This window comes from Pelodiscus sinensis, chromosome 18 (assembly GCF_052426305.1).
Source record: "Pelodiscus sinensis isolate ZL-2025 chromosome 18, ASM5242630v1, whole genome shotgun sequence".
Lineage (NCBI taxonomy): Eukaryota > Metazoa > Chordata > Testudines > Trionychidae > Pelodiscus > Pelodiscus sinensis.
The window spans coordinates 2082501-2107698 of NC_143069.1; the positions used below are offsets into that span (position 1 = coordinate 2082501).

Here is a 25198-nt window from a genome sequence, read left to right on the forward strand (position 1 = left end):
ACATGCTCCAGTCCCCAAATCGTTTTGGTCGCCCCTGCTGGACTCTCCCCAATGCGCCCACGTCCTGTCTGTAGCAGAGGCCCCAGAATTGGACACTACGCTCCAGGGGTGGCCTCACCTCAAAATAACCCCACGCAGACCCTGTACAGCTACTGCCAAACCGGGGTGTCTCCTACTGCACCAACGACCACAGCTTAGTCCTCGGCCTCCGTTTGTCGGGGGCATAGGGTTGCCAGGTGTCCGGGATTCAACCGGACAGTCCAGTTTTTGGGCCTTGTCTGGTAAAAAAAATTCAGAAAATACCGGACACGCGCAATGTCTGGTGTTTTCTGGTTTCCTGGTTGGGTGCCGGACGGAAGCCTGGCGGAGACGGGAGAGTAACTGGGAGGGGGCGCGATCGGTGCTGGGAGCCTCTGGTTGCATCTGACGTTGGAGTGACACCGTGGGGAGGAGGAGAAGTCCTGTCCGTGCTCCTGAGCGCTGGTCAAGCGCGTTGTGGAGCCATAGCCGGACTCGCTCGTACCTCGCCGGGGCCGTGTGCGGGACGGGCAGCACCCTGAGATCTGCATGAGCCCGGGTCTGTCCCGCTCCCTCTGACCCCTCCTGACCAGCCCCCCCAACCCAAAACCAGCCCTGCTTCCCGCCGGCTGCCCCCCCATCTTCCCCAGCCAGCCCCACTACCCCCGCCCCCTCCCGCCAGCCCTGCTTCCGGTCCTGCCCCTCCCCTCCCGGCTGGTCTCTTCTCCCCCCACACCCGATCAAGCATGTCTGGTAACCCTAACAGGGCATTGTGGGGTGGAACTCTGGTCCTGCCTCCCCAATCAGCCCTTCAGGATGCTGAGACAGTGGGGAGGAAGACGTCCTGGACTCTCAAAAACACAGCAGGTGCCACTCGATTTCTGCCTTAGTGGGCTGCCCTTTGCCTTCTGGGGTAAAAAGCATAAAGTTTAATAAGGACAGCGCTCCACTTGGGAAGGAACAATCCGGTTCACACACAGACTGGGCAGCGACTGTCTAGGGAGGAGTACGGCAGAAAGGGATCTAGGGGTCAGAGTGACCCACAAGCTAAATAGGAGTCAACAGTGGGACACCGTTGCAAAAAAACCCAACCTGATTCTGGGCTGCATGGACAGGAGTGTGTGAGCAAGACACGAGAAGTCGTTCCTCCACTCTGCTCCGCGCTGAGTAGGCCTCAATTGGAGTCTTATGTCCAGTTCTGGGCTCCGCATTTCAGGAAAGATGTAGAGAAAGTGGAGAAAGTCCAGAGAAGAGCAAGAAGAATGCTTAAAGGTCTAGAGAACATGAGCTACGAGGGAAGGCTGAAAGAACTGGATGTGTTTAGTTTGGAGAAAAGACGACTGAGTGGGGACATGAGAGCAGCTTTCGAGTACCTAAAAGGGTGTTACAAGGAGGAGGGAGAAAAACTGTTCTTCTTGACTTCTGAGGACAGGACAAGAAGCAATGGCCTTAAACTGCAGTGAGGGAGGTTTAGGTTGGACATTAGGAAACACTTCCTACCTGTCAGGGTGGTCAAACACTGGAATAAGTTGCCTGGGGAGGTTGTGAAATCTCCATCCCTGGAGATATTGAGGAGCAGGTTGGACAGACACCTGTCAGGGATGGTCTAGATGGTGCTTGGTCCTGCCATGAGGGCAGGGGGCTGGACTTGATGACCTTTTGAGGTTACTTCCCGTTCTAGGATTCTGTGATACACCAGATCACAGCCCCCTCATTCACCCAAATTCCCTCTCAGATCCCCCCTTCTCCTGTACTCCAGTCCTCTACCCCCCAAGCTCCCTTCTGCACCCAACTTCCATCCCAGATCCCGCACCTGCTCCCTAGAAAAGTGCAGCCCTTGACATGTCCCCAGAAGAGCCCAAAATTCAAGGTGGATTCCAGCTTCCTCACCTCCCTTTGTAGGACCAAGCACAATCCAGTTTTACAGGAAAAACAAGACTATTCGCAGATCAGTGCCTTGAGCACCGGGTCATTAAGTTCCTTAAGTATCACTAATGGCTTTCATTAGAAGACTCACATTAACAACCAGGTTTTCCACTTCATATTTCTAACTTCGCATACAAGAAACAAAACAAGCACACAAATAGAATATTCCCAGTCAGGGGATGACAAACTCTTGAATGATAGGTCACATGCCCTATTCAGCAGACAGCATATTCGAGTGATGCCTATTCATATTTGGAAACATATTTCTGTAAAAATATGGGGGTGCAGGGTCAGTCTCCCCATCCCCAAACAGAAATACGATTAAGCATTCGATGGCGGAAGCGGAGATTTTCTCAAATAATTCATGCTGTTTGGCACGCAGCAGTATCTAGGAAAGTATGAGACATAGAAGATGCAGTGAAACATTGCCCATAAATTAATATTTGTAAGGAGTACCACAGAGGTAAGACAAATTGCATCTGAACATTCACCATCTGACAGCACGGAGCCAGTTGGACAGACATAAATCTGGTAGAATAATATTCCTCTTAGCATCCCAGCCCTAAATTTAAGAAAAGTGAACGTTAACGAGCATGTACTTTTTGGACATTGACTCTATAATTTGCTGAAATGAAAAAAAAAAACAACACACCCAAAACCAAACCCCAAACACATCACCATGAAGGTAACAGCACTGTTAAAAACATCTTTGCCTCCCAGCTCCCCAGAGCAGGAAACGACTCTGTTTTTCAAATTTATTTCTAGTGTGAGAAACACTTTCTGGAAATTGCATGGGTTTAAGAAGGCGGTAAGTAGAAATGTAGATTTTAAAAAACAACAACATTCCATCAGATAAAACAAAGCTCTAAAGCTGCCTAGCAGGTGTTGTTTTGAAACAACCGATCGACTTTAATCCCGAGTCTACATGTAATTGTAACATGATTTGTTTTGTTTTCCACTCAAAAAAAGTTCAAGGGGGAAAAAAAGATGTATACATTATTTTCTTAGCTGTTACTGTGACCAGTACCAGAAGCAATATCACTAGCTATTGTATTTGGGGTATCTCTTAAAGCTCCTCTTCTTGGATCTTTGAAATTAAACAAGATTTCAGCTTTTGTTCATTTTTTAAAAGACAGTTTCTAATTCTTAGCATCATCTACAAGCTTTATAAGTGAACTCTCTATGCCATTATCTAAGTCACTGATGAAGATACTGAATAAAACCAGTCCTAAAACTGATCCCTACAGAACTCCACTTTTTATGCCCTTCTAGCATGACTGCGAACCATTAATAACTACTCTCTGAGAGTGGTTATCCAACCATTTATCCACCCACTTTATGGTAGCCCCATCCAGGTTGTATTTTCCTAGTTTGTTAATAAAAAGGTCACGTGAAACTATCAAATGCCTTACTCAAATCTAGATACGCCACACCTACCACTTTTTCCTTATCCACAAAGCTAGTTATCCTGAAAAAGAAAGCTATAATAAGTCAGAAAATATCATGTTGCCGCTATATAAATTCATGGTATGCCCACATCTCTCTATCTTAAAAAACAGATATTGGATTTGAAGAAGGTACACAGAGAAAGGCAACAGAAATTATTAGGGGTAAGGAAAAGCTTTCATATAAGGAGAGATTAAATAGACCAGGACTTCTCAGCTTGGAAAAGAGATGACTAAAGGTGTGGGGGCGGGGGAGATATGTGAGAAGTCTATAAAATCATAAATGGTGTGGACAAATTGAATAAGGAAATGTTATTTACTCCTTCCCGTACACAAGGCAGTCACACAGTGAAATTTATAGGCAGCAGATTGAATACAAACAAGCAAAATCTTTTATCTAGTCCTTTTTTTTTTTTAACGCTATTGAAGTCCCGCTCTTTGCAACATCTTCTGGCAAGGAGTTCCACAGGTTGTCTGTGCACTGTGTGAAGAAATACGTCCTTTTAAACCTGCTAGTTTCATTTGGTGGCCCCTGGTTCTTATGTTATGTGAACAACTAAATAACTTGTCCTTATTCACTTTCTCCACACTGATCACAGACCTCTCTCCTATCCCCCATTAGTCTCCTCTTTTCTAAGCTTTTCTCAGCAAAGAGGGGAAATATTTGTCCTCGTGTACCCTTATCAACTAATTCAGCACTATTTGGGATAGCTCGCAGTCTTTTTTTCTCTTGTTATAGCAGGAATTACAAGTAGCTACTTTACCTTTCACTCTTGAAGTGGGGAATATTTTGCTGTCGCACTGAAATCTTGGACACTAGTGTCTACGAAGCACACACAGACGGCTGTTTATTCTTTACCTGGATGGGTTTTGTTAGCTAGCACTGTGAATTCTTTCATCTTCATGAGCTCAAAAGGATTCCCAAGACATAAGAGAAGAATGCTTCCGGCCCAGGAGTTCCTAATCTCAGCAGGGACTGAAGGACAGAGCTAATCCCAACAGCAAGCTTAGCGGGTGTTCTTAGCAGACAGACAATGCAAAATTGATCCAATGCCTTTAAAAATAAATATGAGATTTAGTAACCTGGCAAATGAGGGGAAAGTGAGTAAGGTTTGAATTGGAGGTGTCCAAGTCCTGCCCTCGAACGAGACTTCTGAGGGTGTGCTGCATGCCTTCAAAGACTTCAAAGAGATCATCAAAGCGGAACGCATCAAACATGTAGGTTTTTACTACCCTGGTTCGAAAGCTACAGTGTCAGCAGGACTCCAATCCCAGGCTGGCTGCTTTGGATTCTGCATGCGGAAGAGATGGAGATGTCCGAAGTCAGCAGGAGAAGTTATTTGGTTTGACGTTTGATGGTTCCACTGAAAATCTGATATTCACAAAACTACAATACATGGCTTCTCTGAGGGCCGCTGACGAGATGAGGCTGTATTGCCATATGAAGGGAGATGAAAAAGACTGGGACTTTCAGCTTAGAAAAGAGGAGGCTAAGGAGGGGAGGTCTATAAAATCATGAGCCCTGTGGAGAAAGTGAAGAAGGAAACGTTATTTACTTGTTCCCATAGCATAAGAACAAGGGGTCACCCAATGTTATGAATAGGCAGCAGGTTTAAAACAAACAAAACAAAGTTTTTCTTCATGCAGTGCACAGTCAACCTGCGGAACTCCTCGCCAGAGGATGTTGTGAAGACCAGGACTTGAACAGGGTTCAAAAAAGAGCTAGATAGATTCCTGGAGGGTAGGTCCAACATTCGCTATTAACCAGGATGGGTCGGGAGGGTGTCCCTAGCCTCTGTTCGTCAGAGGCTGGAAAAAGGTGACAGGGGAGGGATCACTTGATGATTCCCTGTTCTGTTCATTCCCTCTGGGGCACCTGGCATTGGCCCCCAGACAGGACACTGGGCTTGATGGACGATTGGTCTGACCCATCCCGGCCATTCTGGTTAATTCAAAAATTCAAACTGATCTGGACAAGCTATAGAAATGGTCTGAGGTAAAGAGGATGAAGTTTAATAAGGTCACATGCAAAGTGCTCCACTTGGGAAGGATCGATCCGTGTCACACATACAGGATGGGGAGCAGCTGCCTAGGAAGGAGTCCTGCAGAAAGGGATCTAGGGTCATAGTGGACCAGAAGTTAAACATGAATCGACAGAGCCACATGGTTGCAAAAAAAGCAAACCTGATTCTGGGCTGCATGAACAGGAGTGTTGTGAGCAGGACACGAGGAGCCATTCTTCTGCTCTGCTCTGCACTGATTAGGCCTCGGTTGGAGGAGTGCGTCCAGTTCTGGGCACCACATTTTAGGAAAGACGTGGAGAAACTGGAGAAGGTCCAGAGAAGAGCAACAAAAACGATGGAAGGTCTAGAGAACATGAGCTAGGAGGGCAGACTGAAAGAATTGGGCTTGTTTAGTTTGGAAAAGGGATCGAGAGGGAACATGATCACGGTTTTCAAGTTCCTACAAGGATGTCCCAACGAGGAGGGAGAAAAATTGTTCCCCTTGGCCTCTGAGGACAGGATAAGAAGCAATGGGCTTAAACTGCAGCCAGGGAGGTTTAGGTTGGACATTAGGAAACACTTCCTGCCTGTCAGGATGGTGAAACACTGGAATAAATTGCCCAGGGAGATTATGGAATCTCCATCCCTGGAGATATTGCAGAGGAGGTTGGACCGACGCCGGTCAGGGATGATCGAGATGGTGCTGGGTCCAGTGGGAGGGTAGAGGACGGGACTCAATGACCTCTCGAGATCCCTTCCTGGTGTAGTGTGCTATGGTTCTATGTTCTTATGTAGGAAGCAGTGATATTCCCATGTGTGGGAAGATCATGAGTGTGGAAGGCCTGTCCTGGCTCCGACCTAGTAGCCTTTGACTTCCAATTTTGTGCTCTCCGTGGCATGCTGCAGCTTCCGGAGCACACAACGCCAGAGGTTTCTATTTCAGACAGTGCCGTGTCATTTCTAATACGCAGTCTCATTCAACAGTGAGCGTTTCTAACTCTGCCCACACAACACACAATGGCATCTTTCCCCCTTTATAAAAAAAATAACATATACTTTTTGGTAGACAAAAGCCAGGAAATTATGGATTTCTTGCTACCAGGGGGGCATTAAAGTTAATACCATATACACTGAGAAAAATACTACATACGCATAAAATGGATGAATTATGGTTGCTGCGGGAACCCGGCCTCTGAGTTGCCTCGCTTACGTGCTTTTAAAATCTCAACCGTGCAGTTTCCGTTATGTAGACGTTTGCATTTAATTTGCGCAAACTAAGGAAATGACACCCACTGATTTACTCTCTAAGGGCACGTCTGCACTCGGAAACTATTTCAAAAGAACTAAAATTGATTTAATAACTTCCCCAAATAACAAAATTGAAATAGTTTGGCCACACTATGGGGAAGCTGCAAAATGACTCGGTTAATGTGGATGGGGGAGTATTTACTTCAAATTATTCTGGGGAGCCATTATTTCAAAATATCAGCACTGGTGCATCTTCACGACCACTATTTCGAAAGTAGCGTTATTCCCTGAGGAAAGCAGAAGGGCAGATTTTGAAATAAGCAGCCTATTTTGAAATAATGAGCTTGATAGCGTAGAAGCCCCCCTTATAAATTTGAGCTAGGGGGAGTTATTTCGAAATAACTCCCTAGCGTAGATCAGGGCTAAGCTTTGTGTCGTAAATGGGTTCCAGCACTGGGGAAATCAGCAAAGCCAGAAATAAAAATCAGAACATGAAAAGAGATCTTGCGTAGGACACGTGGGAGTATCCAAACAATCAGAACCCAAGTTAGCCGGGCGTGTTAGCAAAGTTCGTTTTCTAGCCAGCAGCCAATCACAATTCTACGTGTAGAAAATTAATGAGAGAACGATGAAAGACACTACATTGTGACAGACAGGAGAAGCTGATTAAGTCACAGGGTGAAGCTAGGCGGGAAATTAGATGAAATGTTACCCGTCTTGCATTTTTCCAAGTAAATCTCTACAAGCATTTATTTTTTGTTTCCTTATAAATGATCACAATAGGGGGGAAATGGCCAGACATAAAAGCCTCATCATATCAAGCCTGATGCAAGACGGCACCTTTAAAATGCTTCCTTCGCCCTCTTGAATTGAACACACAGAGAAATGCCTTACTGGATGAAGGCTGATCTTGTAGAAGAGCATCTAAGCTGCCTTGTCTCACAATTCATTTCCCTAAATCAAGGGGCAGCTTCCTTGCTGAACAGGAGAATGTGCTCTCTGCTATTTTCTATCATTAAAAGGGCTGAGGAAATTATTTACCAGTTATTAAGTCTGTAGAATCTGGTGCAATTCTAGAGTTATGGATTGCATACCAACACGGCTCTGTTTCATTTCTTGTTTATCACCATCCCCAGTGAGATACACAACACGGAGCGGAATAAAGTCTCACCTGTCTTGTGAACCCTTCCAAGCAGCACAAAAGATCCCGAATGCACATCTGTGGCCAGCAGGAAATGTAAATGTTACATTTTTTAATTAAAAAAAAAAAAAGCCTAGATATTTAGAAGGCAATTCCTCAACTAATTCTAGCAATTGCTAAAGGTGATTACAGGCTTCATTTTTTAACGTGATCCTTGAATATTGAGAATTAAATGGAAGCGACAAGTTGAACCTCTCTAGTCCGGCACATGCCGAACCAGAGAAGTCGCTGGTCGATGGGAGGTCAATAGTGTCTAGCAGTATTACCAACACTTCCACTGCTTGCTGGGCTCTTAGAAAACATGTCGGGGTAAATTAGAGTTAAATCACAATATAGAACACTGAGAATCAGGCCCGCTGGCCGTAAACAAACTTTGTGGGACTGCAGGAAAGTTGGCCACACCCATGACAAGTGGACATCCGGCTCACTCAAATCATTCCGGACCATGGATATTGCAGGACCCGAGTGTGCCGGATTAGAGAGGTCGAACCTGTATTTGTTTAAATCACCTTCAATTTCTTTTGGCAGCTCCAGAAAAAAGATGAATGCGAAAGACAGAGAGAGATCTCATCTGTGCAGTGGGATACTGAGCCATTGGGACTAGAATCCTTTGTAGCGCACACACAGCAGAGACTACACACTGGCAGGTTGCACTGAAATACAGCCGGGCTTGCGTTGTAGGTTTCATCTGCCTCTATCATCTTCCCACTGCACTTTGTCTCGGGCCTGCTGCCACCTCTCAAATTCCACTATTCGATGCTTCGCTGCCTCTGAGTTTCCTGGTAGAAAAATGAACAAATGAAAACCTGCTTCCTTTTAGCGTGCGCTATGAAAAACTCCTAGTTCCATCGGCCAGGAGATAGCTCAGCCTTTCGACCCCAAGTTTCTTCTGCATTTCATTGGCTGGGAACTTGCTTCTGAGGCGTAGCCTAGTCTGTAGTGCAGGAAGCTGCCTTAGCCTCCCCCCCACGGGAGCTGCTCCAGGTCAGCCCCTCCTGCCCCAGCCCTGCCCCCCCAAAGCCGGAGCCCCCTCCTGTACCCCAGAGCTCCATCCTCAGCCCCACCCTGGAGCCTGCACTCACATTCTGTTGGGTCGCGGTGCCCACCGTTTTCTTCAACTGAGCAACGAGAAAAAAAGTTTGAAACCCTCTGGGCTAGAAGCAGCGTTTTCCGGCTAGCAAATAAGAGACCCTGTTGCGGAACGTGCCAGTGTTTGTGCTGATGGCCCTGGATTCGAACCCTGCACACAGAGGGGACCCCAACATATTAACTTATCCCACGCATCCAGCATATTAGCCAGCCAGCCCCGAGAAGGGAAATCTACCCGGAGCCGACTTCCAAATGCAAGAACGCTTGTCTGCTTCTTTTCCTGCACCGCCCCTCCGACGGCAAACGTTGGACTTTGCGTCTCATCTTCCGTGCCGAAACAGATCGGCGTCGCCACCTGATGCCTTCTGAGGTCTCTGCCCACCCCAGGATTCTCGGATTCTAACCTCTTCAGTGGGATCTGACAGCTTCTGCTGAAATCATAGAATCATAGAATAATAGGACTGGAAGGGACCTTGAGAGGTCATCGAGTCCAGCCCCCCACCCTCAAGGCAGGACCAAGCTCCGTCTACACCATCCCTGACAGATGTCTATCTAACCTGTTCTTAAATATCTCCAGAGAGGGAGATTCCACCACCTCCCTTGGCAATTTATTCCAATATTTGACCACCCTGACAGTTAGGAATTTTTTCCTAATGTCCAATCTAAACCTCCCCTGCTGCACTTTAAGCCCATTACTCCTTGCCCTGTCCTCAGAAACCAAGAGGAACAAATTTTCTCCTTCCTCCTTGTGACACCCTTTTAGATATTTGAAAACCGCTATCATGTCCCCCCTTAATCTTCTTTTTTCCAAACTAAACAAGCCCAGTTCATGAAGCCTGGCTTCATAGGTCATGTTCTCTAGACCTTTAATCATTCTTGTCGCTCTTCTCTGGACCCTTTCCAATTTCTCCACATCTTTCTTGAAATGTGGCGCCCAGAACTGGACACAGTACTCCAGCTGAGGCCTAACTAGTGCAGAGTAGAGCGGCAGAATGACTTCACGAGTTTTGCTTACAACACACCTGTTGATACAACCTAGAATCATATTTGCTTTTTTTGCAACAGCATCACACTGTTGACTCATATTCAACTTGTGGTCCACTATGACCCCTAGATCCCTTTCCGCCATGCTCCTTCCTAGACAGTCGCTTCCCATCTTGTATGTATGGAACTGATTGTTCCTTCCTAAGTGGAGCACTTTGCATTTCTCTTTATTAAACCTCATCCTGTTTACTCTGACCATTTCTCTAACTTGCTAAGGTCATTTTGAATTATGTCCCTATCCTCCAAAGAAGTGGCAACCCCACCCAGTTTGGTATCATCTGCAAACTTAATAAGCGTACTCTCTATCCCAATATCTACATCATATCTAAATCGCTCACTGCGGCTTCCACGGATCAGAGCAACACAACGTATTTCCCATGGGGTGGCTCTGGAGAGCTGCAGGTGGCGGGAGGCAAGGCCAAACTTCCCATCCCCCCACGAAAGACACAGTGGGACATGAGGCACAAGGGGTCAGGCCAAGCGTCTCGGACTTCCTATGTAGCCTACATCTCAGCAACCATCTTTTAAAGGCTGGGGCACAGGCATGTGTGTGGCCCGACCCTCACATCTGCAGCCCCCCAAAACCCGTATCTGCCCTTCAGAGGGCTTTTGGTTTGTCTCTAGCAGCTGCTGTTCAGATTTTCGATCCTTGAGCCCCTTTGGCAGAGATGTAGTAACGAACAGCTCTCCTAGCCAACACTTCTCTGTCTCCTGGCTGATGTGCCACATTAATTACTGCGACACACACAAGAGCTGCTGAATTCTTCCAGATGCACTTTCACTACAGGCAGAACCTCTCTAGTCCGGCATCCTCAGGACCTGACTGGTGCCGGACCAAGGGAGTCAATATTGTCTAGCAGCGCTACCAATACTTCCACTGCTTTCTGGGCTCTGAGAAGACATAGAGGGGTACATTAGAGCCAAACAATGGCACAGAACACAGAGCCAGGTCTGGGGGCTGCAAACAAACTTTGCGGGACCGCGGGAAACTTGGCCACATCCATGACAAGTGGACATCTGGCTAACTGAAATCATGCCGGACCATGGATGTTGCTAGACCAGAGAGTGCTGGATTAGGGAGGTTCAATCTGTACTAACAATTATTTCTGCAGTAGCTAGTTTGATCTCTTACAGGCTCCTTAAAAAGATCTGAGGATACATAGACAGGCATATGGTTACATATCATGCTAGACTACAGTTTTGATTGGGACACTATTATATTTACAGATGCCACGAATGAATGAGCACAAAAAATAAGGGAAACTCCCATCGCTGACTTGGAAGCTAGGGTTCATGGCAGAACACATTTCATAATCACAAAGCCACACTCCTGATACCAGAGAAAGGCTGGAGAGAAAACGACATTGTTTTTCAGTTGCAGCTTCCTGTACGTAGAAGACGGCTGAGTCTTGGGAAAGGAATGACATAATATTGTGTCTTAGTGTGCACCAGAGCAGTATTATTGATACATGGGTGGCCCGAGATGTTTCTGTTTGGTGACTGGGTTTGACGGTACTGTTTACAATCCTCTTTGGAGTCTGAAATCTTCCTTTCACAGCTAGGTCTCTAGGATGACTGGCACTGAACGTGTGTGTGTGTGTGTGTGTGTGTGTGTGTGTGTGTGTGTGTGTGTGTGTGTAGCTGCCCCGCAGCTCTACCTCCACCCACCCACCACGTGTGCTACTGTGATCAGCACCCCTACAACCTCTAAACATCTCAGTACGTTGCTTCACTCGAAGGTCTCCCTTGAATCCACTTGCAAAGTGAATATCGATGGGCAGAGAGAAATAGTGAATTCTCGGTTAACGATCACCAGAAAAGAAAGGAGAAAGAAAACAAGAAAGGGAGGCATTGGTGAATCTCCTTCTGTGGTGAGAAGAAGATTCACCAATGCCTCCCTTTCTTGTTTTCTTTCTCTTTTCTTTTCTGGCAAACGGTAATAGAGAATTCACTATTTCAGTCTTGGTGCTCTGTGCTGTAACTTGTACATTCCTCTCCCGACCCAACAGTCAAGATAAGTAATCACAGGACCTTCTGAGACCTTGAAGATAAAAGGACACTGACCCCCTTCCATCAACATCCCTCATTAGAAGCAACAAGGCCTAAGGTGATAACCTTTTCTGACTTACCTGTTCTTAAAGCAAGCACATGCCTGTAATTAGCATGGAGAGTGGAGTGAAAAGTGCTATTTATAAACTCGAAAACTCCAGCCGTGAAGGCTGAGAAGTCAAAGGATATATGTTCTCCCTTCTGGTCATCCAATATCACGACAGAAATATGAGGGGAGAGAAAGAATCAGATCCTCGTTCTAATATTTCCAAACGCAAACCGTGTTACGATAGAATTAACAGGGGAGCAGTAAGACCTGTCTCACAAGAGATTAACTGCCTGGAAGGGGAAAGGAGTCTACAGTGAACAATGAGATAAAATTAAGAAAACAACATTTAGGCAGCACATCAAAGGAAACTTTCTTCTGATAAGATCAGTTGTGCTTGGAGTGATTTAAAACTGGGAGAAGGAAAGTTCTCGCAGCGGACTGCAGAAAGTAAAACTGGGTGTCATGGAAGGACAAATGGCTCTTGATTTTCTCTGGCTCGAATTTCGATGGCAGTGTGACTGAGTGGACCTCCGTGCTGGAGGCTGGTGGCCTTGTGGCACCCTGCCCCAGGGAAAAGAGCAGAAGAGAGGTCCTCCAGGCAAGCTAGAGTGGCTGCTTCTGCTGCAGCCAATCAGGGCCCAGCAAGCTGGTATAAAGAAGCTGCTGGAGCTCAAGCCAGCCAGACCAAGGGACTGACTGAAAAGACCGCAGCACCTCGGACAGCTCCGTGCGTGAGCCGGATTTCAGATCTGGCTGTGGTGGACTACGGCAAACTGCAGAACCCTGGACAGGGAACTGTGAGACCTTGACCATGAAGCCCTAAGAGAGAGGACTGGACTGAGCAGCGACTTGGGGAGATGGCCCAGAGAGCTAGGTCGCAGTAGACAGCAGGGAGACTTAGGGACACTTATCTTGCTGGTAAAGCTCTAGTTGCTCTATGATCGTCCTTCTCATGCAACCTACTCAAGAGGTGTTTCCCCACTAATATTCCATAATAGAAAACCCTAGAAACCCATAGACTCAAGGATGAAAGTCCAAGGCTGGTCATGCACATCTGGGCAGCTCAAATCCCCTTCTAATGGCTCCTGGATAGGAGAGCCTGCCAGTAAGTCTACCACTTAGTACTAGAGCTTGAAAACAAGAGCCAGAAAATCACGTGACCCATCGGGCGACTGCCAGATGGGACTTTTCTTTCGTCAGTACAAACCAAGTATGAAGAGCAGTGACTACAACGGTATCACGATGCAGATGCATTCTCCTAAGAGCCAGGTCAGCGAGAAAAAGGACCATCGACACGCAAAATTGCCAAAAGCGAGGGACGGGCCCAACCCATTTTCTGCCTCCCACTATCAACATCGCATGGCCACATTTCTCCGTCAAGCCAAGCTGGTCACCTACCACAACTGCTATTGTTTCTGCACACTGGGACGGTTTGTTCCCGTGCCTGCAATAAGGCTTCTTTAAAATACACCCACAAGTTGCCTAGGGAGGCTGTGGAATCTCCATCTCTGGAGATATTTAAGAGCAGATAAGTTAGTTATCTATCAGGGACAGTCTAGACTGCAATGGATCCTGCCGTGAGGGCAGGGGACTGGACTTGATGACCTCTAAAGGTCCCTTCCAGTTCTAGTGTTCTATGATTCTCGAGTTTCTCTCCATCGGGACGGCAGGTGGATGACCCCACCCCGCTTAGATGCTCATAACCCAACGGAGGGGGATGTTAAGATGGTGTGTGCTGATATTTTAAGAAGGCCCTGGAAGCGAGTGATGTATGTTGATTTCAGGAGAAGGAGGAGCCAAGAGAATTAGACGCTTCACTCTTTACACCACTGTCTTCTTAACATATCAGCACACACCATCTCCACGCCCCCCGTTGGGTTAAAAGCTCACTCAAGCTCAACAGAAAGGGGTCTTTTCAAAACCTGAATGGCAGTTCTCCACAGGAAACATCATGCGTGACTCAGCATGCACGTTTCTACGCCGTCCTAGGGGACATAATGCTGCTGACGGCGTCTTCTTTTGAGAAGCAATTCTGATATATAGCCGGGCTCTCTCCCACTAATATTTCTGTAGCAATGACACGTGGGATTCGTATAAAATTACATGCAAATAATGAAGTGTCCACCTACTGCTTTAAGGGATTTTCTGTAGCACTTATTACCAGCTCTAATGTTCCCAGGTGCATTTTGTTCCCGGTTTTTTAACCACCCCCAAAATGTTTTACAATTGATGACAGTTAATGACAGTGACAATGAGGCTGGCAGACAATAATTTAATTACAAAGCCTGAAACACCCTAGTGCCTACTATTCAAAGTCTAACAAGCATAAAATGGCAGGCGTCCTACGTAGAAAAGCAGGTATGCCATTACCCTGACAAAGAAATGATAGTATTTGTAGACAGTGCATTAACAAAGGAGCAATATCCAAATGGAGAGTTAACTTTGGTTCAGAGGGAGAAAAAGGGAGGATTACGTGGGGAATAGATTTCTTTTCCCATGGGAACACTGGTTTCTTTGCAGAGATTCTTTCTTCTCTTTCAGATACTTTCTAAGCTCATAGATCAGGATTGCGGTGACTGGTCTTTGAACCAAGGACTTCGGGGTATCGGCTATGAATCTAATTTCTACTGCTCCTTTCTGGCTTTCCCCCAAGCACTGAAAGCAAAGTAAGATCACAAATGTGCTTTTGTCCTTGTGCCCTGCAGTTCAGTTTTATGTGATACACAATGAAACTAGGTTTCAATCCTGGGAAACACTAGGATGCCCTGAATTTAGTTCATAAGGTGAAAGAGGCTGTTCGAAATCACATGGCCGACCGTGCCTTTTGGTCTTAAAAGTAGTGTCTCTTTAATATTTGTGTTACAAGGAAGAGGGAGAAAAATTGCTCATCTTGACCTCTGATAGGCCAAGAAGCAATGGGCTTAAATTGCAGTGAGGGAGGTTTAGGTTGGACATTAGGAAAAACTCTCTAACTGTCAGAGTGGCTAAGCACTGGAATAAATTGCCTAGGGAGGTTGTGAATTCTCCATCACTGGAGATATTTAAGAGCAGGCTGGACAGACATCTATCAGGGATGATTTAGATGGTGTTTGGCCCTGCCGTGAAGGCCGGGGACTGGACTTGATGACCTCTCAAGGTCCCTTCCACTTCTAGGGTTCAATGATTCTATGATTATTAAGGGACTATTCAAGTTGATTGGCCTATCTAATCAAGAACTACATGACAGGCCTTGGGTGGAGCCAATCCACATCTGGTGAGTTTTCCGGTGACTCTTTAGACAAGCACAGGAGCAGTGATGGGTATCGGTAAAGAACGGTGCCGTACATGGATTGGTGACTTGCTCTCGTGACAGTATTTTCCCAGAGCGAGAACGATGGAATTTTCCCCACACAGCCGGTGGAGCCCATAGAAGTGCTCCTGGTGACCGGTTTGGTGAACATTACAGCGAAGGATCGCCCGTCTTGGGCTGTACGTAGGCCTGCGTTTAAGCATTTTATCCATAATTGATTCTCTCAGAAGCCTTCCCTAGTAGTCCCTTGTAACAATCCTATCTTGGGACCACACCCATGTATGTAACATTATCACCTACAGCTCTGGTGTCCAACCAATTGTGAAGCCAACTAGCCACACGCAACCGGCCAAATAGCCATGTGTAGCTAGCATGCTGGGTACCAACGCAGACCATCTTAGGCCCTGCAAAAACATTTGTCATCAGCTGCATATTTCTGCTTAGAAACTGTAGGGTAATAAGAAATCGTATTCCACCCCATTAACCAAGCCAACTAGCGTGACTGATAAGGACCCCAGAACGACGACGGTGGGTCAGCTGCAATGTAACCAGGAGCAGAGTCATTGTAGATCTGTGAGATTTTCTGCATCCCCGTCCCGCTTTGTTAATTACATCCGACCGAGTCACTCTGTGCGCTCTACCATCAGTTAAAGACAGCAATTAAGGGCCAATGTCTACTACAGGGAACTAGAACATAGATGTGAAACATGGCCTTTTGAGCTTCGGGAAAATTAATTCACAGCCAAGGAAAAGGGGCTCGAAATTGCCTCACCTTCAAGATCAGACTCCTCACCTTTGTTCCTTTTCAATGCAGTTCACCGGCTCAGAAAACACTGCGCAAATGAATTATGAGCACGGGCAATCCAATAGTAAATGCAAAGACTTGCATACACTTTAAAAAACCAACAAAACTCTCCTTCCTTCCTTCTCAAGACACCAAGAACCAGAGAGCAAAGCCACTTAAGACCTGTTGCCTCACAGAAAGGAGAAAGAAGAACAAGCTAACAAAAGACCAATGAAGTAAATACGTTGAAGGGTTCAAGAGGCTATGGGATTTACAGTTTCAAATACAAGGAGAGACAAGAAACACGGGGAGTAAATACGCTGAAGTGAGCACGAGTTAAGCTTGGCTACACACGATGGGCCAGTGGTTGTTTTCACGTCCTCGGGATAGCTTGTTTCCCTGCCATTCATCCTTTTCATGCGGCTGTACAACTCACTCAGGCCACGTTTTCGGTTGCAGGAGGGAGGGTGTAGGAGTGGGCTGGGGGTGAGGAAGGGTCCTCATCTCTCTGCCGTCTTTCGTCGACGCCACACCCTTTATAACCCTGTTGCAACAGGAGACATTTCTCTTCCGACTCTAGCCTGCCTGGATATTTAAGGAAAATCAACCAACCAGTCACAAACACCAGCCATGTCGTGCGGAGAATACATTCCCCCCCCCTTTTCTGGGGGGACTCTAGGATGGAACTTGCAGCCTGGTGAGCCAGGCACCCCGGGGCAGATGAGTAGTGTCCCCCAACCCTGGGAAGAGAGAAAAGATCAGTATCTGTTTCACCGCAAGCTGCCCACCACTGATAAGTCAGGACAACATCATAAGAACATAAAAACATAAGAACGGCCGTACTGGGTCAGACCAAAGGACCTTCTAGCCCAGTATCCTGTCTGCCGACAGTGGCCTGCACCAGGTGCCCCAGAGAGGGTGGACCGAAGACAAAGATCAAGCGATTTGTCTCCTGCCATCCCTCTCCAGCCTCTGACAGACAGAGGCCAAGGACACCATTTTATCCCCTGGCTAATAGCCTTTTATGGACCTAACCTCCATGAAATTATCTAGCTTCTCTTTAAACTCTGTTATAGTCCTAGCCTTCACAGCCTCCTCTGGCAAGGAGTTCCACAGGTTGACAACACGCTGTGTGAAGAAGAACTTTCTTTTATTAGTTTTAAACCTGCTCCCCATCAACACACCAGAACCCCCATCCTGCTACACCTACACACACACACACACACACGCACACCACAGCCAAAAGCATGTCTGCCCCCCTTTTTCCCATTAGTCGAAGAGGCAAAAAGTAGAGCCATCAAAATAAAATCAATTCTCGTTAAAAGACATCCCCCCCGCCAAGAACCTGAGTGCAGATTTGCCTTGTGAGGAATGTCAGAAATTAGTCTCGTCCCACGGCTCACCTTAAAGGACCTGCCTTTGCTAAGTCAGTATCGAATGAAAACAGGTAAAGAAAGGGATTTGTTCTTTTTAGGCAGGGGTGGGCCGATACCTGAAAAGCCCCCATGCTGCTGTATTTACCTGCAGCTCCGCGGGTAGGGGGATTACAGATCCCATTGCGGATCGCCAGTCCCTGCACAAGGCTGTGGCCTTGCCTCCTGGGAGGGGCTTGTGTCGAATGCATTATTATCAAGGATCATTTTCACGTTGGGTCTGGCAGCGTGTCCAGCAGAAATTCAGGGGCTTATCACTCAGCTGCAGGAACATGAACATCCGATTTCTGGTATGTTTCTGGCCAAAGAGCATGGAATAAAGTAGATCATCTAACTCACTCAAACTAGTCACTGATACAGTAATGACTTTTATTCAGTGTCCTTCCCACAAACGACAGGTTGAACCTCTCTCGTCTGGCACCCTGGGACCTGACCAGTGCGGAACCAGACAACCACAGGAGGTCGATAGCGTCTTGCAGCATCACCAACACTTCTACTGCTTCCTAGGCTTGTGGAAGACAGTTAGGAGTAAATTAGAGCTAAACAACAGCCCAGCACACTGAGCCAGGACGAGTGGCTGTCAACAAACTTTATAGGACCATGGGAAACTTGGCCACACTCATGAAAAGTGGAACATCCGGCTTATTCAAATCACGCTGGACCTCCGATATTTTTGGACTAGAGATTTCTAGACTAGAGAGGTGCAACCTGTGTCACTCACCATGATAGATGAGAGGGAGGAGTCCCCTACAGAACTGGAAAGCTGGGTGCGATATTTAAGCGTGGGAAAAATGAGTTGTTCAAGCACAGTAACGTTTGAGGGGGGTTTTCTGGGGAAGAATGCCACGTAGGAAAAGTCGTTGTTTTTTGTCGGAGGGACTTGGACCTGGAACATGTGGTTCAATATTATATAGCTGTGGTCAGGCGGGCTGCCGGCAGCTGGCGCCCTAGGCAGAATGCGCGATCGGCGCTCCCACGCCTCAGGCGGAAAGTGCGATCGGCGCCCCCACCTCCACAGCCCTCAATGGCGTGACATCATCATTGGGCACCCCGTTTAACGCGGCGCCCTAGGCGACGGTCGAGTGGGCCTATACACAAGGGCTGTCCCTGGCCGTGGTGTCCAACATGCTAGCCGCTGGCCTCATCATGGAATCACAGAACCCTAGAACTGGAAGAGACCTCGAGAGGTCATTGAGTCCAGTCCCCTGCCCCAGCCCCCACACACGTGACTATGTGGCCGGGTGAGTGTGGCTAGTTCACTATAGCACACTAGCACTGTTTCACAGCTGGTTGGCCACCACCATGAGATAGTCATTGTAGTCACCATCTCAAGACTATCTTCTAGTTTGAGCAAGCTCTGCTCACTCACTTTCTCCTGACGCAACCGTCCTCGACTTCGCTGCTAGCCACCTTAGTGTTTTACTGGCTTTTGAAAGTGGCGTTATTTAAACCAGCGTGAATAATTCAGCCTTTACGTCACGGCAGCACCCCGATCTCCCAGCCGGGATGGGACATACAACTAGATCTGCCCTCCAAGAGGTCACACTGACTGGAGCAGACAGACAACGGGACAGGGGGATCTCTCAGAGAACCAGCAGAGTGGAGGGGAGGGGAAATGGAAGCCGATACGTGCAGGGAGCCGGCTCCCACAGAGGCAGCAGTGTGGGGGAGGGAGAGGCAGTACACATGGGAAGTGGGTTGCAAGCCAGCTCCTTGCACAAACCGGTTCCACGGAACCACCTCCCACACCATTGCGTGGCTGCCTCTGTATCAGAGGCAGCAGGAGGGGGTCAGGCGGGAGCCGGCACACACAGGGAGCCGGTTTTTAAGCCAGCTCCTGTCTGGCCAGCTTAAAAAATTCAGTAGTTACATCTTTACAAAAATAAACATTTGCTGACATCCCCAGTCCGGACGCTGGTGATGGGGGATATGTGCTCGCCCAGTTGGGACAACTCCCAGAATGCCTCTCACCTCTGTGGAGGGGCGTCCTTCTTCGTGAGGGGGGAGGAGAGAGGAACACAAGGCCGCAATGTCCACTTAATGGCACCCCCAGTTTTGCAATGATTGCGTGGGGTGCTCTGTTACCACAACACTGTGTCAGTGTGATTATATCTGACTGACTTCTCTCAGCTCTCCTGACCTTCAGCTCCCGCATCTGTGGGGGAAGCGGGTCTGTTCTTCCTAGGAGAATGCACAAAAATAGAAACCCATCTGGTTTGAAAAGGGGATCAATAAATCGGTAAGAGCAAACGTAAGCTGCACCTACCATCAAGTTCCAGATCAATGAGGGAGCAAAAGCAAGGCTCAGGCAAAAAGCTGGTCCCTGACAAGGAAAAAAAACATCTTTTCCCTGTGGCTGACTCAAAGGCCTGAAATGTCATTTTCAAAGCTCTGGTTTTCTGGGCCTCTCGGATAAATTCTTCTCTGTTCCCAATAACCTGCCAGCTGGCTTCTTTTCCCCTAGATGCAAAACAATTTGGCCAGGTTGGCCCGGAAGCACAGGGTAAGCACATAGCATCTCAGCTTGTTTACCATGAGCCAAAGCTTACGACTTTTTATTTGGTCTTTCTAATGACTTGAGAGCTGGATATTGATTTTTGCCTCAAAAAATACTGCAGGTGACGATGAGCGAGCCTTTAAAGGGCCTTTTGCTCATAGAATCAGAGAATCCGAGGGCGGGCAGAGACTTCAGGAGGCATCGAGTCCAACCCCCTGCCCAAAGCAGGACCAATGCCAACTCAATCAGCCCAGCCAGGGCTTGGTCAAGCCAGGACTTAAAAACCTCCAGGGATGGAGATTCCACCCCCTCCCTAGGGAACCCAGCCCAGCGCTTCCCCACCTGCCTCAGGAAATAGTTTTTCCTAATCTCCAACCCCAACCTAGACCTCCCCCACTGAAACTTGAGACCGTTGCTCCTCGTTCTACCACCTGCCCCACTGAGAACAGCCTCTCTCCATCCTCTTTGGACCCCCCTGCAGGGAGTTGCAGGCTGCTCTCAAATCCCCCCTCACTCTTCTCTTCTGCAGACTGAACAAGCCCCAATCCCTCGGCCTCCCCTCATAAGTCTCCAGCCCCTGAATCATTTTGGTTGTCGTCCGCTGGACCCGCTCCAATTTGTCGACATCCGTTCTGTAATGTGAGCCCCAGAATTGGACACCATACTCCAGATGTGGCCTTGCCAGTGCCGAATAAAGGGGAATGGTCCCCCTTGTCCAGAGAAGCCAAGGGGAACGCGAGCTGTAACGATCCACAGACCCCCCCAGGTTTCTGAGATTCTGTTCCCACAGAAATTCATCACACTTCTCTCCTTTTCTCCTCCAGAATATGGGTGCGAATTAATATATTTACACATGTCAACATGTACCTGTGGCCACCCAGTGCGGGGAGGCACGCAACGGAGGGGAAGGAGCCGAAAGGAAGAAACAGATGGAGACGGGGAAAAACTCCTTGGAATGATTCAGTATAAAAGGCAGACGGCCTCTCTCCATTCTCTTTGGAACCCCCTTCAAGAAATTGAAGGCTGCTCTCAAATCCCCCCTCGCTCTTCTCTTCTGCAGACTGAACAAGCCCCAATCCCTCAGCCTCTCCTCGTAGGTCATGTGCTCCAGCCCCCGAATCATTTTGGTTGCCCTCTGCTGGGCTCTCTCCACTTTGTTCACACCCTGTCTGTAACGGGGGGCCCAGAATTGGACGTAATACTCCAGATATGGCCTCACCAGTGCTAAACAGAATAATCACTTCTCAGATCTGCTGGCCATGCTCCTACTAATGCAGCCCAATATGCCATTCATCTTCTTGGCTACAAGGGCGCCCTGTTGACTCATCTCCAGCTTCTCGTCCACTACAATCCCCCGGCCGTTTTCTACCGAACAGCTGCTTAGCCAGTCGGTCCCCAGCCTGTAACAATGCTTGGGATTCTGCACTTGTCCTTGTTGAACTTCATCAGATTCCTTTTGGCCCAATCCTCCCCTTTGACTAGGTAACTCTGGACCCTACCCTCCAGCGTCTCTCCCATAGTTAAATGGTATAAGTGGGTTCCATCAGGATATTGTGCCTTATAGGGCAGTTCTATGAGTGTCTATGGTACCAATGTAATGCCAAAGCCACCGCAATGCTCCCGCAGGCCTTACACCAACCAATTCACACCAAAGGCAACCGCGTGAAAATCTTTTGTTTCTTTCATTGGTAATTTGCCTCAATAACCAGGAGGGTAAGCGAGAGGTATGTCTGGGCTACGGGAATAAAACTATTTCTCGCCACACCTGGAAAGGCGGCAAGCATGCGCAGAGCAGCCATCGGATCGTAGTAGTGACGGCGGAATGTTTGCTGTGCGATGGCATATTAGCCCGACGATGCATTGCGACGATTAACCCACATTTGCAACACCAACGGGAGCTACATTTTTACAAGACAGTAATCATTGTACCAGACGGTGCTGTTGTGCATGAATGCTTTGTTCCAACTCCTTCTGCATTTGTCATCAGACTGTGCGGGTTGAAAGGTGGATCTGCAGACCTACTGTAACACACAAAGTACACTACACATTTTTGACCAAAAAAAGCCTATATTTTCAAAAGAAATTAAGTGATATAGGAAGTTGTTTTGAAATATCGACGTCCACGTTTCCACTTGCCATGCCAGAGATCAATCTTCTGGGGTTCGATTTAATGGGTCGAGTAAAGACCTGCTAAATCGAATGCTGAGGGCATTCTTGGTTGGTACCGGTATGCCTCGCAGTTGTGAGGAGTAAGGGAAGCCAATGGGAGCGTTGGCTCCTGTTGACCTCCACTGAGAAGATAGCACCAAGCTCGGCTTACCGTATGATGGCAACCAAAATGATTCGGGGGCTGGAGCACATGACTGACGAGGAGAGGCTGAGGGATTTGGGCTTGTTTAGTCTGCAGAAGAGAAGAGTGAGGGGGGATTTGTGAGCAGCCTGCAACTTCCTGCAAAGGGGTTCCGAAGAGGATGGAGAGAAGCTGTTCTCAATAGGGACAGATGGTAGAACAAGGAGCAATGGTCTCAAGTTGTAGTGGGGGAGGTCTAGATTGGGGATTAGGAAAAACGATTTCCCAAGGAGGGTGGGGAAGCACTAGGCTGGGTTCCCTAGAGAGGGGGTGGAATCTCCATCCCTAGAGGTGTTTAAGGTCCAACCTGTCTGGAATAATTTAGTTGAGGTTGGTCCTGCTTTGGGCAGGGGGTTGGACTCAATGGCTGTGTCTACACTGGGCCACTTATTCTGGAATAAGCTGCGAGCTGTCTACACTGGCCCTTGAATTTCCAGAAAAGCAACGACGCTGTACTGTACAAAATCAGCCGCTATTCCGGAAAAACTGCTCCCGCTCGGGCATAAGTCCTTATTCCGGAACAGTTCCGGAAAAGGGCCAGCGTAGACAGCCCAGTAGTCTTTTCCGGAAAAAAGCCCCGATCGCGAAAATGACAATCGGGGCTCTTTTCCGGAAAAGCGCGTCTACATTGGCCACATATGCTTTTCCGGAAAAGCAGCCTGCCAATGTAGATGCTCTTTTTCCGGAAATACTTATAATGAAATCTATTCTGTTTTAAGCATTTCCGAAAATTCATGCCAATGTAGACACAGCCAATGACTCCTGAGGTCTCTTCCAACCCTAGGAGTCTAGGATTCAATGTTGATTCCAGCTACATACCTTTAAGAAAGATGATTTTATCAACAAAACCAAGAGGGATACTTGGTAAAGCATACCTGGATGCAAGGTATTATAGAGGTACCGGGGTGGGGGGGGGGAGGAACAGATTAAAGCATAGCATTGCTTCTCTGGGATTCAGCTTTAGGTACAGCGTAAGGATGGGGCACATGGACTCAGCAGAGAGGAGTTTAACCAAACAACAAAACAAACCTGCTCCCGTCTAACTAACCATTCCCTGTCTACTCACAACTGTTACGTCAAGGTTTGGTTCTCCTAGACATGCTTATTGCTGTAAATTTCATTTCTGCCTCCCAGACCCATTCCATCTCTCTCACAGCCCCTGCTGCTGGTCTCACACAAAACAGGCTGAAACAGGCAACCTATTTTTCAATTTAAATCTTCACACTTCCTTCTCATTTGCTCTCCTGGCTCCCTGCCAACACTTCCTGGAATTTTTTTTTTTGGGGGGGGGGGGATAGGAGGGAGAGATTCTCCAAGTTTAACTCTTTGCAGATAGTACCCCTCCCATCCAGCACAACACCCCCTACACACGACTCCACATGCATGATGTTCATACATATCCCCCCAGTGGAACACAACAGGGAAGAAGAACTGAGATCTTCATTTTGTATCTGAAAGGAGCCCATTCAACATACCGAGAAGAAGGACCTCATTCTATGGGTTCATCTTTTCTTGGCTGGGAGACTGTTCGATTTACAAGGAACTGGGACCTTCTTGGGCAGCCTCCTCTCCTCACACGGCTCAGAGTCTGACATTCATCACACACAGAAGACTCAAGTTCCAAATGAACAGACGGGTTCCAAATCAAAACCCCTTTTCCCATTCACGCAGTCAGCCCGACGTGAGACATCGCTCACCAGAAACCCAAAGAAATGTGGGCCTGGTACAGATGGAGCACACAGTAAAGTGTCTGATCCCAATACTTGTCTAATTTGTCCATCTTTCTGTTCCAGCATAAGTCCGTACCAGGTGCCCTCCAGCTCAGATGCCTCTAGAGGAGTTCAAAGCTTTAACGATGCTACATAGCTACTCTTTCATTCCTCATCCTTGCCTAGGGAGATTGTGGAATCTCCATCACTGGAGATATTTAAGAGCAGGTTGGACAGACACCTGTCAGGGATGGTCTAGATCAGTGGTCTCCTACCTTCTTAAGCAAGAGATCATTTTTTGAATTTAAGAGCAATCCAGGACCCACCTCCAACCCAAACACCCTTGCCCCGCCTCCTTCCCGCCCCTTCTCTGAGGCCCCGCCCCGGCTCACTCCATCCTCCCTTCTTCCCCTATCCTCACTCACTTTTATTAGGCTTTTATCAGGGGGTGGGGGATGCGGACTCTGACTTTGGGCTAAAGGATTTGGAGTGCGGGAGGGATTCTGAGCTGAGCCTGGGCAGAGAGTTGAGGTGCAGGAAGGAGTTCAGGGTGCAGGGGGACTCAGGACTAAGGCAGCGATTTGGGGAGCAGGAGGGGTTCAGGGCTGGGGTTCAGAACGCAGGCTTCAGCTGGGCACCGCTTACCGCAGGTGGCTCCTGGGTGGTGGTGCTGGGGACTAAGGCAGGATCACCAGTATCCTGGCCCTGCACCACTCCCAAAAGCACCCAGCAAACTCCCTCCATCCCTTCCCCCCAACACTGTGAAGATGGGGTACAGGGTGGAGGGAGGGGCACCCTGATATGAGCACCCCCCTTCTTCTTCCTGTGCCTTGCACAGCAACCAAGAGGCCCAGGGGGTGAGGGTCAGCTCCAAGGCAGAGGGCAGGAGCTACAGGACAGTGCTTAGAAGGGCAGATGAAGTGCTGGCACTCGACAGCCTCCCAGCCAAACCTGTCAGGATCCCCTGTCAAAGGCTCCAAGATCTTCCAGTAGATCCCGATCGACTGGTTGGTGACCACTGCTCTAGATCAGTGTTTTTCAACCTTTTTTTTTTTTTTTTAAAA

At 47.9% G+C, this 25198-nt stretch overlaps 1 protein-coding gene across 2 annotated transcripts in view; it reads right to left on the reverse strand.

The window, feature by feature from the left end:
* Positions 1–25198, reverse strand: part of LOC102451443 (leucine-rich repeat and fibronectin type III domain-containing protein 1-like protein) — a 135575-nt gene that overhangs the window by 44531 nt on the left and 65846 nt on the right. Inside the window, exons 1-2 of one of the 2 annotated variants that reach the window (XM_075915271.2) lie at positions 9166–9303; positions 8351–8620 (exon numbers count right to left, since the gene is read on the reverse strand). The exons of the other annotated variant lie outside the window; for it this stretch is intronic. The gene's annotated coding sequence lies outside the window, so the exon portion shown is untranslated. Of the gene's footprint in view, positions 1–8350; positions 8621–9165; positions 9304–25198 lie in introns of those variants that run through there. 2 annotated transcript variants of the gene reach the window in all.